A 15,694-nucleotide genomic window follows, 5' to 3' on the forward strand; every position below is an offset into this window, starting at 1 on the left:
GGTGGGAGACATGAGTGGGGGCCTGGTGGAGGCTGCCCCTGGTGGCTGGGGGGTGGGGGTTGTGGGAGACATGAGTGGGGGCCTGGTGGAGGCTGCTCCTGCACTGCTGGGGGGTGGGGGTGATAGGGGACATGAGTGAGGGCCTGGTGGAGGCTGCCCCTGCACTGCTGGGGGGTGGGGGTGATGGGAGACATGAGTGGGGGCCTGGTGGAGGCTGCCTCTGGTGGCTGGGGGGTGGGGGTGCAGGGAGACATGAGTTGGACATGAGTGGGGGCCTGGTGGAGGCTGCCCCTGCACTGCTGGGGGGTGGGGGTGATGGGAGACATGGGTGGGGGCCTGGTGGAGGCTGCCCCTGCACTGCTGGGGGGTGGGGGTGCAGGGAGACATGAGTTGGACATGAGTGGGGGCCTGGTGGAGGCTGCCCCTGGTGGCTGGGGGGTGGGCGTGGTGGGAGACATGAGTGGGGGCCTGGTGGAGGCTGCCCCTGCACTGCTGGGAGGTGGGGCGGTGGGAGACATGAGTGGAGGCCTGGTGGAGGCTGCCCCAGCACTGCTGGGGGTGGGGGTGGTGGGAGACATGAGTGGGTTCCTGTTGGAGGCTGCCCCTGCACTGCTGGGAGGTGGGGGGGTGGGAGACATGGGTGGGGGCCTGGTGGAGGCTGCCCCAGCACTGCTGGGGGGTGGGGGTGATAGGGGACATGAGTGGGGGCCTGGTGGAGGCTGCCTCTGCACTGCTGGGGGGTGGGGGTGATAGGGGACATGAGTGGGGGCCTGGTGGAGGCTGCCCCTGCACTGTTGGGGGGTGGAGGTGATGGGAGACATGAGTGGGGGCCTGGTGGAGGCTGCCCCTGGAGGGCTGGGGGGTGGGGGTGCAGGGAGACATGAGTTGGGCATGAGTGGGGGCCTGGTGGAGGCTGCCCCTGCACTGCTGGGGGGTGGGGTGGTGGGAGACATGAGTGGGGGCCTGGTGGAGGCTGCCCCTGCACTGCTGGGGGTGGGGGTGATAGGGGACATGAGTGGGGGCCTGGTGGAGGCTGCCCCTGGTGGCTGGGGGTGGGGGTGATGGGAGACATGAGTGGGGGCCTGGTGGGGGCTGCCCCTGCACTGCTGGGCGGTGGGGGTGATGGGAGACATGGGTGGGGGCTTGGTGGAGGCTGCCCCTGCACTGCTGGGGGGTGGGGTGCAGGGAGACATGAGTGGGGGCCTGGTGGAGGCTGCCCCTGCACTGCTGGGGGGTGGGGGTGATAGGGGACATGAGTGGGGGCCTGGTGGAGGCTGCCCCTGCACTGCTGGGGGGTGGGGTTTTGGGAGACATGAGTGGGGGCCTGGTGGAGGCTGCCCCTGGTGGCTGGGGGGTGGGGGTGCAGGGAGACATGAGTTGGACATGAGTGGGGGCGTGGTGGAGGCTGCCCCTGGAGGCTGGGGGGTGGGGGTGGTGGGAGACATGAGTGGGGGCCTGGTAGAGGCTGCCCCTGCACTGCTGGGGGGTGGGGGTGGTGGGAGATATGAGTGGGGGCCTGGTGGAGGCTGCCCCTGCACTGCTGGGGGGTGGGGGTGATAGGGGACATGAGTGGGGGCCTGGTGGAGGCTGCCCCTGCACTGCTGAGGGGTGGGGGTGATGGGAGACATGAGTGGGGGCCTGGGGGAGGCTGCCCCTGGTGGCTGGGGGGGTGGGGTGCAGGGAGACATGAGTTTGACATGAGTGGGGACCTGGTGGAGGCTGCCCCTGCACTGCTGGGGGGTGGGGGTGATAGGGGACATGGGTGGGGGCCTGGTGGAGGCTGCCCCTGCACTGCTGGGGGGTGGCGGTGATGGGAGACATGAGTGGGGGCCTGGTGGAGGCTGCCCCTGGTGGCTGGCGGGTGGGAGACATGAGTGGGGGACTGGTTGAGGCTGCCCCTGCACTGCTGGGGGTGGGGGTGATAGGGGACATGAGTGGGGGCCTGGTGGAGGCTGCCCCTGGTGGCTGGGGGTGGTGGGAGACATGAGTGGGGACCTGGTGGAGGCTGCCCCTGCACTGCTGGGGGGTGGGGATGATAGGGGACATGAGTGGGGGCCTGGTGGAGGCTGCCCCTGCACTGCTGGGGGGTGGGGGTGATGGGAGACATGAGTGGGGGCCTGGTGGAGGCTGCCCCTGGTGGCTGGGGGGTGGGGGTGCAGGGAGACATGAGTGGGGGCCGGGTGGAGGCTGCCCCTGCACTGCTGGGGGGTGCGGGTGATGGGAGACATGGGTGGGGGCCTGGTGGAGGCTGCCCCTGGTGGCTGGGGGTGCAGGGGGACATGCGTTGGTGGGCAGTAGTGCAAGGTGACATGTGGGTTGGCTGGGGGGCATGGCCATGGTGGATGGGGTGCCTGCAGGACATGTGCAGGATAGGCCCCTGTGGTGTGGGCCACTTGCAGGCTCGTGGAGGGTGTAGAGGGAACACCTGGGAGGACCCACACGTGCAATTCACGTGTGGTGCTCCCCGCGCACCCCTGTAATACACGTACCCTGATCGAATCGCATGTGATCCTTCCCGCGCACCCCTGAAATACACGTACCCTGCTGATTTTGCGTGTGATACTCCCCGCGCACCCCTGAAATAGACGTACCCTGCTGCTTTTGCGTGTGATACTTCCCGTGCACCCCTGGAATACACATACCCTGCTGTTTTTGCATGTGATACTTCCCGCGCACTCCTGGAATACACGTACCCTGATGGAATTGCGTGTGATACTTCCCGCGCACCCCTGAGATACACGTACCCTGCTGCTTTTGCGTGTGATACTTCCCACGCACCCCTGAAATACACATACCCTGCTGCTTTTGCGTGTGTTACTTCCCACGCACCCCTGATGCACACGTACACAGGACAATCGCGTGTGGAACTTCCCGCGAACCACTGAAATACACGTTCCCCGCTTGGCGTTTGCTGTTTGCCAGCCCTGTGAACTGGTCCAGGGTTAGCGCAGCCCTTTGCGATGATTTGGGGATTTTGAAGGCTTTTCCTTGCGCAAGGGCGTTCTTGGGGGCGTAACTGGCACTGCTGTAGGGTCGCTGCGCCACTCTGCGCCACGGCTGGTTTCGGAGGCTAAAATTCATGAATACGCTGTGCGATGAAAAGGATTTTTTCGCACGCGGCTGGCGCAGTGTATCGCACAGGGACACTGTGCGCCAGCCGCGTGCGCCATTTTTGTGCGAATTTCTATGAATTACCCTGTAAGATCTTTTCCAACAAAGAGTAGCCTGCTGTTATCTATTGATCTAAAGCTGGTGAAATTAGGTGCACAGATGAAAAAAATCAATTTCAAGTTTGGCAAATTTTCTATCTATCCCCCTCCTAAGATTCTACATAGGAAAGGCAGTTCCCATAATTCTATATGGGTTGGACTACAACTGTGTAGCTAAGGAGATAGTCTGGGCTATAATAGAAGCAAGGATATGGAAATGTACCTTGGCTCTGCCAGACTGCGCATCTATTGTTTGCCTGTGATATGAACTTGGTCTTTCATCACTCAGATCATGGCTGGAATGGAAGTGGTTGGCTCTTTACAGATTAATCTTAGAGCCTCCAAAGAACTCCCTCTTTGAGGAAACAGCTATAGAATTGCAATTGGGGAATAATGGTTTCCTGCATAGATTTGGGCAAAAATGTCTGGAAATATTGTCTGGCTGTGACTGTGATGTTGAATTGCTTCTTCAGAATCCACTAAAGGTGAAAGAAAAACTGAAATTGAGTGACTAGATAGGCTAAAAGATCAGGCTCTCTGACAATGCTGGATAAACCACTTTCATTTGTGCCGGCCTATCTAAAGAAGTCTCCTAACCCTCGGTTTATATCTTCTTTTCTGAGATTTCGCTTAAATCTACTTCCTACTCGAGAAATTCTAGCCACTAAAGATAAGGAAGGGGTGACTCTTCCAATCTGTGACAGGTGCCTTAGTAACTAGGTCCAGACTATTAAACATCTATTATCCAATTGTCTTAGGACTTGGAGTATTAGGGCTAGATACCTTAACAGATTTGTTCACGATGAGTCTAGTCTTAGTACTGACTATTTTTGGGCGAGATTGTCTTCCGGTAATGAGATGGCTCTTTTGATTGAGGTGGGAAGAGTTCTAAAGGATCTAGAGTTAATAACAGACTGAATTGTTTGACTCACAATAATGTATGTTTTGTTTATTATGTTATTTGGCTTGTACAGTGATTGATGAATTTTTTATCTGTTTTATTTCTGTGTTTTGTCTTGTCTAAATGTGCTAAAAGTAAATTTTTGGCTGCCGCACAATAAATAAATAAATAAATAAATAAACCATGTTAATAGGATCAGCTTCTGTTATCTCCTTGAAATGAAAGACAGGGATGTCAGAGCAAGAGGACTGGAGAGGAGAGGCAGCATTAGGCTTAAGGGTAGTAGAGATGGCAAAGATAGAGCGCAGCGACGCAATCTTGTCGCGGGGGGAGTTACGTTTGCCATTAAGACCCAGTTGTATGTCCAGACACCACTGGCCACTCTTAAGAATTGCAGGAAAGAGAGTGTCCTTCTCTTCAAACTCCTTAAGAATGGTAAAGAGTTCTCTTCGGGAGGATTTTGCTGTTTTAATTCGCTCTTCATAGTAGTCACGTCTGGCGGCCAGAATGGGCGTCTTACAATCAGACGCGGCGGCTTTGCAATAAGCGACAAGGTAGTCTGTTGGCATTTTTTCACCGCGCCTGCTCTTTTTGTCTCTTCAAAGTTTGGAGACCTAGAATCTTATCGGGAAATTAGAATTTACCCAGGGTTTCTATTTTAACAGGTTTGACAGAAGGAGGAGCAAGTGTATTCATAATGGACGAAATGGTCTCATTATATTGATCTGGAAGGATCGCAGTGCTATTGGAGTAGGGCAAATTTGCTAGCAAAGGCTGAGCTAGTTCAAAAAAGGCAGCAGGTGTGAGCTTACAGGTATTCCTGACAGTCATTTCAACTCGAGGATTAATATTAAGTCGAGCACGTTTACCTGGAGGGTCCGAGCAAAAAGAGATAAAACCATGGTCAGACCAGGGGCAAGCTAAAATGTCGAAATTATTCAGAGTTAGAAGGTGGCAGAGAACCCAGTCCAGAATGTGTCAATTTTTATTCCTGGGGTCTTTATGAAATGTTGGAGAGCATGGGCCTCAAGTGACAGAATAAGATTAGTAGCTACTTGATCATTGGGGTGATAGGCTCCAATAATTATAGTCGCCCAGAATAACAACATAGGATGTCGTTTTGATGAAATCACCAGGTAACATAAGAAGCTGTTCTTCCAAATGGGGCATGGCTGTGGGAGGACGGTAGATGGTGAGAATGCAGATGGCGGTGCTGGAGTCAATAAGGATGTTAATGGGATATTTAGTCATTTTTTGTGTTGGATGCAGAGTCGTGTGTGGTTTGATGTTAGTGAATAAGTCATTTCTGGCATGTGGAATTAATTCGGTGTGGGGCTCAGTGAATTAGCATGGGGACGATCAATCAATCAGTATTTATATAGCGCAAGACCTTCACCACAGGCATCAGGGCGCTCAAAAAATACTGAAGGAAGGAGCGGGAAAATTCAAACAAATATGTAAGTCTTAAGATGAGCTTTAGAAAGATTAAAAACTTGGATTTTACGCAGATCTAATGGGAGAGAATTCCATAGCTTAGGGCCGCCCACAGAGAAGGCTTGTCCACCGCAAGGCTCCAAGCTGTAGTTCGGAACTTTAATCAAGCAGCGGGAGGCGGATCGTAAGGATCTACCAGGATAGTAACAGCTCACACTGTCCTTTAAGGCTTTACTACCTTTGCCTTGTCGCGCTCGATGTAAAATGCACAAAGACTTCAACTTGATGCAAGCTGCAACTGGTAACCAGTGCAGTCGACGTCGAGCTGACGGAACTGGTTCGCCATGGGTGCAGCGAGCAGTGTGCGCATAGGCAGCTGACTTTCCTTAAGTTACAATTTCCTTCACAATTCTATGGCCTGATGAAATCTTATATAGAACGACTGGGATTAGAGTAATCACAGCCTGTAATCGTGAGCAGAAAAGTCAAATGACAATTAATCAAACACGTATACATTTATTAGATCCAAAATAGTCAAAATATCCATAAATGTTGATGTCTTACAGCATGATCAGAACTTTCACCTGTGGGATGAGCAGTTTTCCTTTCAAATCGCATGATTATTTATTTTGCCTTGGAAATCAAATTTAGGTTACAAAGTTTTCCCTGATCCTATTAAAAAAAACTCCCATTCATGTTTTTTTGGGATTTCGGTTTATCTCCATAGATGAATGAGTGTGTGCCCAGATGTCGCTCTCATGCCTACTGCCCCACATGGTGCCACGCTGCATCACACTGATGAGGCCCGGCAAAGGCCAAAATATGGCTGTGACCACCCTCTGTGCCTAGCTCACGAGGGACTGGAGCACCGCACTTCAGAAGACTGATTCCCTCTTATGCCCGCATGGTCGATGCATCAAGTACCATGGACTGGGATAATACTAACATCTGTTATTACAGTGCTTAGAAGCAAGATTAATCTAGCATAAAGCACTATATAAGAACACATTGTCATTGTTATTGTCATTTTTTTCATTATTGGGTTTCAATGCAGAGAAGAGGGGCTTTATCCAGCAGGTACGACTGGACTGCTTCCATTGGTGTCATCGCAAAGACTGGTTTAAATATGCCCTCCCCATCCGTCGTGGCATAAAAGGGCAAAAAAAAAAAGTTCATATGGAACGCTGACCAGGGACAGCTGTGATCAATTAGCACCCAGGGTCCAAGTGCCAGCCAATCAGGTACCGAGGAACGCCAGTTCAATCTCATGGTCCAAGCCTGCCTCATATCTGAAGGCCAACACCTTCATCGCAGAGTCCCAGCTACTCAGTATCGGAGAAAGCTTTCAGTGCCCGGGGGCTAGATAATAAGACACCAGCGGGAGTCTTGGGGGCGTACTGGGCACACCAGGAGGGAGCTGGCAGGACACCCTCCCTGGCTTCCCACTGCTGTTACTCACCAGTTTTGCAGTGCCCTGGCAGACTCTAGCACCACACATTCCCTCCTAAATCTCCGCCCACCTGCACGTATCTTCTCTGCTGCCTCAGCTCCGCCACCTCCTTGGGCTCCACCTGCTGCCATATCATAGAAATGGAAAACAAGCTCAGCAAGGCTCCCTGCAGAGTCTTTCTTTCATTTCTATGACTGGCTTCTCTACGACCCACACACATGTAGTGGGGCACCTTTTTAATAAAAAATAAATAAAAAGACCTGATATTAGCCCCTAGGGTCTCAGAGCCTGGATGCAAATAGCAATAACCCCCACAGTGGTGGGCTGGATCGGCCGGTAATAGCAATGTGGCCTGACTCCAAACCACTTCCTTTGCTCAGGCCAAACACTCGGACCCAGGCCCGTGTCTGGCCTTTCCTGCACGCCGCTGTTGTTGGTGTTATTCCATAATTCAAAATTTTCCATCCATCAAATTTTGATTTTAGATTTAAAACACTTGAGCACAGGCACGGATGACGCAGAGCAACACAGGTTCGATCCCCGGGTCCGCGCATAGAAACCTCTGGGTATTAAGCGCGTTATAATTAACCTATCATATCATATCACTACGTACTTAGGTGGCTGCCTTCAAACTGAAGATGGGGAGGCCGGGGCTTTGGGGTACACGTTTGAGATAAAGGCCTCAATGACGTAACACCACCACACACAAAGCAACCTGGCAACGCCTCTTGTTGTGTTCGTTAGGGGGCCACGTTGCTTTGGAGACTCATTGATGGCATTTGGGGGTGCGCAGGGGGGTGGGTGGGGGATGGGGGAGGTAGGGAGCCTTCACAGTGTCAGGCATTCTTCTCAGGTGGAAGGGGTACCGCTGATTACGCAATTGTCTGCCAGAGCAAGGCATATAATTACACGGCAGCGCGTTCAATTTCTTTCCTCTAATGAGCATTAATCAAAGGAAACAAAGCATAAATATTAATTTGAGCAGGTATGAAAAATGGAAAGCAGGAGCAGTGCTTTCTGGAAATGAAAGACGTGCACCCCGGTTGGCGTGCACTTACCTCCCGGGCATAGTAAGGGAGGCTGGAGGAAAAACCAAGCGCTTGTGTTCGCATATCCTCCAGCGACCTCTGGAGGCGAGAGTTGCTAACTGCAGTTCCGATAGGTGTTTAACATGCTAGCCTCATTTTCAGCCCTGCAACTTTTTTGTATCCTTTTCAATAGCACATTCTTGCTTTCCTTGGTGTGCGAAGCTCAAAGTTGTGTATTGTGTTCCAATATTTCCTCCGCGCTGACTGCTAAGAGTCAGGCTTCTTGTGGGGGCGGGGCTGGTGTACCTTTCAGTGAGGGATGGCTCTGTTTCAATGCACGACTGTTTAACGAGTAAGTTTGGCTATTTTCTCTCTCATGGCTCTCACGTATGTGTGTGTGTGTGTTTGAGAAATCTGCTATAGCAATGTGTTGCGTGTTGTAATGCAAAAAGACTATTTGATTTCACTGTGTTATTTATGTGTTTCTTTATGTTTTTTAATACGCGTTGTTTATGACCTTTTTTGGTTATGACTCGAGTTATCATTATGTATTCTGGGATTTCTTTGTTCTGCTTTGAATGTATGTATTTGCATTACACATTATCTCAGTCTGGCATTAACGTTATTTTCCGGAGGGTGTTGGCCAACCCCCCCAATTTCATGTTTTCAGTTTTTGAATACTTTCACTCACTTCCATGGGTCAACCCCCAAAAAAAGAAGTCAGCAATATCAACATACGCAATGGGATATGACGTCACCAGAAATTAGCATACCATGGTGAAATGTGCAAATTATATTCAACTGGCTTGGCATATCCATACAAATTGCACAAGACGAATGGCATTTGTCTTTCATGAAATCAACACACAAAAAATCAAGGGAGGATCCTGTTCTTCTACTAGTGTATTGAAAACGATAAAAGGTGTGCATGTTTTAAAATCCCGGAAACAATACCATTGTTTGCCCTGGATCATGCAGTCCCGAAATGTGACATTTAAACTTAAGTTGCGTGTTGGTTTTCATCAGGTTATATGGTGCAGTGTTGAAGTGCCCGGCCTGGAGACCGCGGTTCGAGTGTAAATTGAAATGACAGTCAATGCTTCTAAGTTTACTCACTGCCTCTAAAATACCCCGGGGACATTGTCCGCCCTCTGAAAATTGTCGGTGGACGCCGTCCACCCGCGTGTACCTTCCACTTGAGACCCGCACCTTCTTCCTCTGCAGATTTTCAATTGTGCTCGATGCTGGTAGAGTGTTTTCTGAAGCCCCAGCTTAAGGGTTTTTAAGGCAGAAGTGGTGCTGCTTGGAACGCAATTAAGTGAACATTTCTAATTAATAATCTCCACCAGAATAACTTCCAATTAAAAATAAAACACAGAAAAGAACAATTTCTAATTACAATAATGCCAACGCTTCATTTAGATCAGGGTTGTACAACTCCAGTCCCTGACGGGTTTTCAGGATATCCCTCATTAATATTCATAGACAAACATGTGCATACATTTAGAAACATTGTATGCAAATGTATCGCATGAATAATAATGAGGGGTATCCTGAAAATATTACATGGATCCAGCCCTTGAGGCCTGGAGTTGAACAGCCCTAATTTAGATAATGGGCACAGCCTTATAGCATACCTCTTTCCCCATACACACTAGTACTGGAGTTAAAATAATTATTAAGACAGTCACCGACATTTCTGGAGTTTTGAAAATAGAAAGAATACAAGATATTATAGAAATGTAGACACAGGTCGAAATTATTCAGATAGGAATCATTCTTGAGAAATTATTACGATTTGAAATTTGAGAATATCGCTATTTGGATTTTTTCTTCTAGGGATATTTATTGTGGTTGTGGCTGGAGATGTTTAGTACCTGTGGAAAGAGGCTTTAGATGTTTAAATGAACAGTAAATCCTGCTTCTCAGCTAGCAGATGGAAAAGGCAGAGCTAGCGGAAATTAGTAGTTAGACATCGCTCCCACCTCAGAAATGGATTTGCTTGAAGGGGTCGTCCTTTCAAGCATCACTGGCAGATGCTAAACCTCCAAAAATAGCATCATGGAGTCACCAGGAATAGTCGATTCTTGGTGGTAGGAGAGGGGCCTGGAAACCGTGCATCACACCAATCCCCAAGAGACCCTCTGTAGCTCTCCAGGACAGCGATCAGCTGGGTGTCCTCAGTAGACATGTGGACATCCATGATAGCTTGCTAAACGCGCCCCTCTCAGAGGAGAGATGTAAGGACTGAAGTGGAGAAGCAGGAGAACGAGTCCTCATGGATCTGACAGTCAAGACCAGCAGATGATTAGGCAAAAGTGTTCATCAGAAACACTGCAGGTCCCTAGGGAATAATATGACATGTTTTAATTATTCTTAATGCTGCATTCTTCTCAATTCTAGCAACAGGTGCTATTTGGGGAGGGTGGATACCTCAGGGGCAATGGCTTGTCTTGGAAGCAAGACAACGAAGCACAACACAGGTTCGAAACCCGATCCTGCACTTGGAAACCAATCTCTGGTATTAAGTGCGTTATAAAAGAACAATTACAAGTCATATTACTATCAAATGTAAGGATATCCAGCGTATTGGCTGCAGAGAAGATGGACACCTCAGTGGGCACTGCTACAAATCAAACTAGTGCTCTTTGCGATGAATTGAACCATCCGAATGAAGTCCTTGACTCGCTGAGCTATATTACAGACTTGCGTAACAATCCAGGAAGCCCTGAGCTAGGTGCAGGTGTTATCCCATGTCCATGCACTCAGTGCAACACTCAAGGTGGGCTCAAGGCATGACTGTGTCAAATATGGCTCAAAAGTCACAAAGGATGAGGTCTTCTGCACCGCTCATCCCTCGACCAGTCCTTCTGGAAGGAGCTCATCAACACCGAAAGAGGGCCAGGGTTGGGTTGTGGGATGGCCCAAAGATGTGCTTCCTGCTCTGCACGGAGTGGTGGCTTCGAATATCAGAGCTGGCGTGTCACAGAATCATTGGTGACATTTACTAAAAAGGAGGATGGATAACGTTGCACCTGTTGGCTGGGATATCAGGATTTAAAAATTGATGTAAGATGTTGTGGTCATGTGGCTGTCGTCATGTGATCACTGCATGCTTTGATGAGTTACCTACATTCAGTGTAAAGTAGTACAGGGTGAATTGACCGGCTGCCATTTTGGAAATCATAGAAATGTATCTGGGGGATGTGGGGTGGAACAGAATCCCTACTATCTCCTTATCTATCTCACAAACGGTTTTATTTATTTATTTATTGCATTTGTTACACACCCAAACCCAAGAGTATCACGTATTGTAATGATGTCATTTAAAATAGGAGTGGGCAACTTAATTGCTGGTGTTGTGTCGATTTCAAACACAATTTTTTTGATCTTGGAAAGTAAGAATGTTTGTGCACTGGGGATCGCAGTCTACATATCTTTGTAGTTGGGCGTGTCAGTCTCTTGCAGTGTTCAATGGTCCCAACTGTGCCCTTTTCAATCCATTTAATGTATTTGTGAGATATTCTTGCATGGGTGCTCTCACTGATTAGCGATTGGTGCATTCAACGGGACTTATGAGAGCGCAGGCACCTGATGACCATGCGTTCTGCCTTCGTTGAGATGGCTCCAGGGCGAGCATGATGTCAGTGATAACATCAGTGGGTTTGGCCAACTTTAATACAAATCGGGGTCACGCGCGCACAGTGCTATTGATAGTTTTGCTAACTATATGCAGATGGAGGCCAGTTGAACATGAGGTTGGTGTTAGCGTCGGTGGGTTTGGGTAACTATATGCAGATGGAGGCCAGTTGAACATGAGGTCAGTGTTAGTGTTGGTGGGCTTGTTTCACTTTATGCAGATGAAGTCCAGTTGAACATGATGTTGGTGTTAGCGTTGGTGGGTTTGGGTAACTATATGCAGATGGAGGCCAGTTGAACATGAGGTTGGTGTTAGCGTCGGTGGGTTTGGGTAACTATATGCAGATGGAGGCCAGTTGAACATGAGGTCAGTGTTAGTGTTGGTGGGCTTGTTTCACTTTATGCAGATGAAGTCCAGTTGAACATGATGTTGGTGTTAGCGTTGGTGGGTTTGGGTAACTATATGCAGATGAAGTCCAGTTGAGCATGATGTTGGTGTTAGCGTTGGTGAGTTTGGGTAACTATATGCAGATGGAGGCCAGTTGAACATGAGGTCAGTGTTAGTATTGGTGGGCTTGTTTCACTTTATGCAGATGGAGGCCAGTTGAGCATGATGTTGGTGTTAGCGTTGGTGGGCTTGTTTCACTTTATGCAGATGGAGGCCAGTTGAACATGAGGTCAGTGTTAGTATTGGTGGGCTTGTTTCACTTTATGCAGATGGAGGCCAGTTGAACATGAGGTCAGTGTTAGTGTTGGTGGGCTTGTTTCACTTTATGCAGATGAAGTCCAGTTGAACATGAGGTTGGTGTTAGTGTTGGTGGGCTTGTTTCACTTTATGCAGATGGAGGCCAGTTGAACATGAGGTCAGTGTTAGTGTTGGTGGGCTTGTTTCACTTTATGCAGATGGAGGCCAGTTGAACATGAGGTCAGTGTTAGTGTTGGTGGGCTTGTTTCACTTTATGCAGATGAAGTCCAGTTGAACATGAGGTTGGTGTTAGTGTTGGTGGGCTTGTTTCACTTTATGCAGATGAAGTCCAGTTGAACATGATGTTGGTGTTAGCGTTGGTGGGTTTGGGTAACTTTATGCAGATGAAGGCCAGTTAAACATGACGTCGCTGTTAGCGTTGGTGGGCTGGTCCAAAATGGATGCTTGAAACACTTGTGTATAGGCGCGTTATGAATGCCATATCATATCATATATTGTACTCTAAATGCTTTTTGGAAGTTTTTGTCTGCATTGTGAATTTGAGGCGTTTAAGAAAAGACGAAATGAGTGACTCACCGCCTGAGGTGTGCCTGAAATAAACCTTTAATGAATCTAGCAATTATTTTATTGAATTCCGAAAGACAAATCATTTTTTATACCAATTTTTCATATTTAGGGTCACTGCTCAAAGTGTTACACTTGTGGAAGAACCTGTTTCTTTTAAGAGGCCAGAACAAGAAAGCCAGCCACACCAGAAACACAGAGCCACATGGCGCTGGCCACAGCCCAGGAGCTTCCATTAAAAAAAAATATATATATTTATCTTTTTAGGGGTAGCAAGGGAGACCTCAGCGGTCGCAGGTGCGACCCCTGGCCACCCCCAAATGACATCCTTGCAACGGTGCATCAGAAGCACTGTGCAGCGAACACCTACAGAAATGCGCAATTCTCTATAGGGCATGGCTTTTTGGATGATGGATTGTTCTGTTCCTTTGCACAAAGTAGAATTTCTATTAGTACCCGGCAAGGGTTAATAAGAATGTAACAAACATTCTGGTTTACCCTCGCCGGGGCTTTTCCCGACCGGGAATCCATCAGCCAGGATTCCTTTCCTTTGTTCCCGGCGGGAGGCATGGCAGCCCTTCAGCCAATGAGGAGGCTCGAAAAGGGGCAATCCCGCTACGAGCCTCCACACGGCTGGAGTCTGCCATCCTCCTCTGCCGGGGATTCAGGTACGTTTTTTCCTTCTTCCTCCCATGCAAACAGTCCCTCCCCACCCTCCCAACCCCACTTACCTTCTTATTTCTCCTTTTTCAGGAGCGAACGCGCTGGGAACACTTATGTCCCCAGTGCGTCCGCTCCCTATGGCTGCCATGGAAAGGGAAAATGGACTCTGTTTTCCTTTCCCCGGCTGCCATTTTTTAACATTAGTACCACGGTCTTGCGGGCTGGGCTACTAATAGGAATAAGCCCCTCGCCAAGGGGGCATTACCAAGTCAGGTAATGCTTCGGGGCCTTCATTAAGGCCCTCGCTTTGCTCGGGCCTATAACTGTGGGCCCAGGGCATTACCTGACTCGGTAATGCCTCCGCGGCTCGGGGCTTATTGCTTAAAAATCTTCTTCAAGCCTGTTTTCTTCTATTTTGACAAACCACGAGGCAGGCTCTAACCCCCAATAGCAGCCTGATTCCTGCTTATCTTTGTTCTTCTCACTTTTCCCAGCTCTGCAGCTAGTGCACATGGCTGAAATGGGGGCGTTAACTGCCTGTAAAGTCCGCACTCCAAGCCTGCGTGTGTGATGTGCACACACTGGTTGGTGGTCAAGGAGACGTGGAAGAGCTGTCACACAGGGGAACCTGCAGTGAGGCTTATGCTTTTTGTGTAAGATCTTCTAGTAGTGGCGCCCTTGTCTTCAAGTGCTGTTGTGTTCTGGGCGACCTTCATCCTCGTTACCTTAATTCAGCTCGAGACCAATTACTTGAATGCAGGTCATCTTCCACTTACTAAAGCCCTCTGGTGCGGGCCCTAACGCCCCTGTAAACGCACCACAGGGCCTCTGTCTAGTTCCAGACTTTCTTACTGCTCCTGATTACTGATGTTTACCTATGAATCGCAGCCATTAGCATTGCACAGTCCTCTCGCGCCACTCGTGCACCTGCCGGTGGCCGCCATTTTGTCCAAGATGAATCGGCCCCTCATTTGTTCTCATTTAGAGTGGCGGGCTGACCCTTCCATTTCAGCTGCTCGCCCTGTGGATGTTGCCAAGCCGTGGTGTGCTGCATTCTAACGGCAGGCATCATATTATGCTAAACTGTCCTCATCATGCCTTCCCCTGCAGGCGATGAATAACGAGCCATTAGCTCAAATCACTAGAAATCAGGGCTCACAGCGGCGAGCGATGACAACTTCTAATGTGTAATCGACAGACCCTTCTCCATCCTAAATAAGAAAATGCAAACCTTGGCCCCATCACATTAGTTGTATTTTCTACCTAATGAAGGTCAGGCCTGGCATTGACGTGTGCTCTTCGGGGGCTGTTTGTTCTCATTAGCGCCTGTATTATTAAGCGAAAACATCTCCATGTTGTGCTGTTAGCCTGCCACGTGGGCTAGTGCCCAGGGCGAGGCATGCTTGCTAAACGCAAATAGAACATGGTGTGAAGGCAATGCTCCGAACCGAAGCAGAAGGGGGGGGGGGTGGGGGGTGGAGGGACTTATAAAACAGCAATAAGAAAAAACGAGTGTGCACAGTGTCATGCCCTGCCCCAAGCGATGAGCCAGAGAACTGCGTGTGGTTTAACAAGGGAAACCACTGGAAAATGCTCTTTCACGAGTTAAAACAACATGTCTACCCTGTCGTGTATGTAAGCTGTCTACCCTGTCGTGTATGTATGCATCTATGAAGGTATGTAAGGCTTTTGGTTCCGAGCTAGGAACCTCCAGAGCCCTGCACAAAAAGATCAACACTGCAACATTAGTAAGGTGGGCTGGGTCCCTGATGGCAGAAGTCCTGCCGGGCTAGCACTTTAAAATTAAAGCGCAAGCAAGTGTCGTAAGGGCAACATGCTTCCTAAGGCCCTTATTACGAGTTTGCCGGTACCCCACTGGTAATTCTGGCAGGGTCCTGGCAGACTCACCCTACCATCTCTGCCGCCCGATATCTGTCTGTTACTGGGATATTGACGCTGGTAAGTTCAGTTTCCATGGAATCCACTGGCACTCCATGGGATGGGATTGCCTGAATCACCGGCACCGGTATTACCAGGGCCGGTGATTCAGGCATTTCTTTGCCGGCAGGGGCCTGGTCTACTGGTAGATTAGGCCTGCCA

Source organism: Ambystoma mexicanum, chromosome 10 (assembly GCF_040938575.1).
Source record: "Ambystoma mexicanum isolate Mex_15411 chromosome 10, UKY_AmexF1_1, whole genome shotgun sequence".
NCBI classification, from domain to species: Eukaryota; Metazoa; Chordata; class Amphibia; order Caudata; family Ambystomatidae; genus Ambystoma; species Ambystoma mexicanum.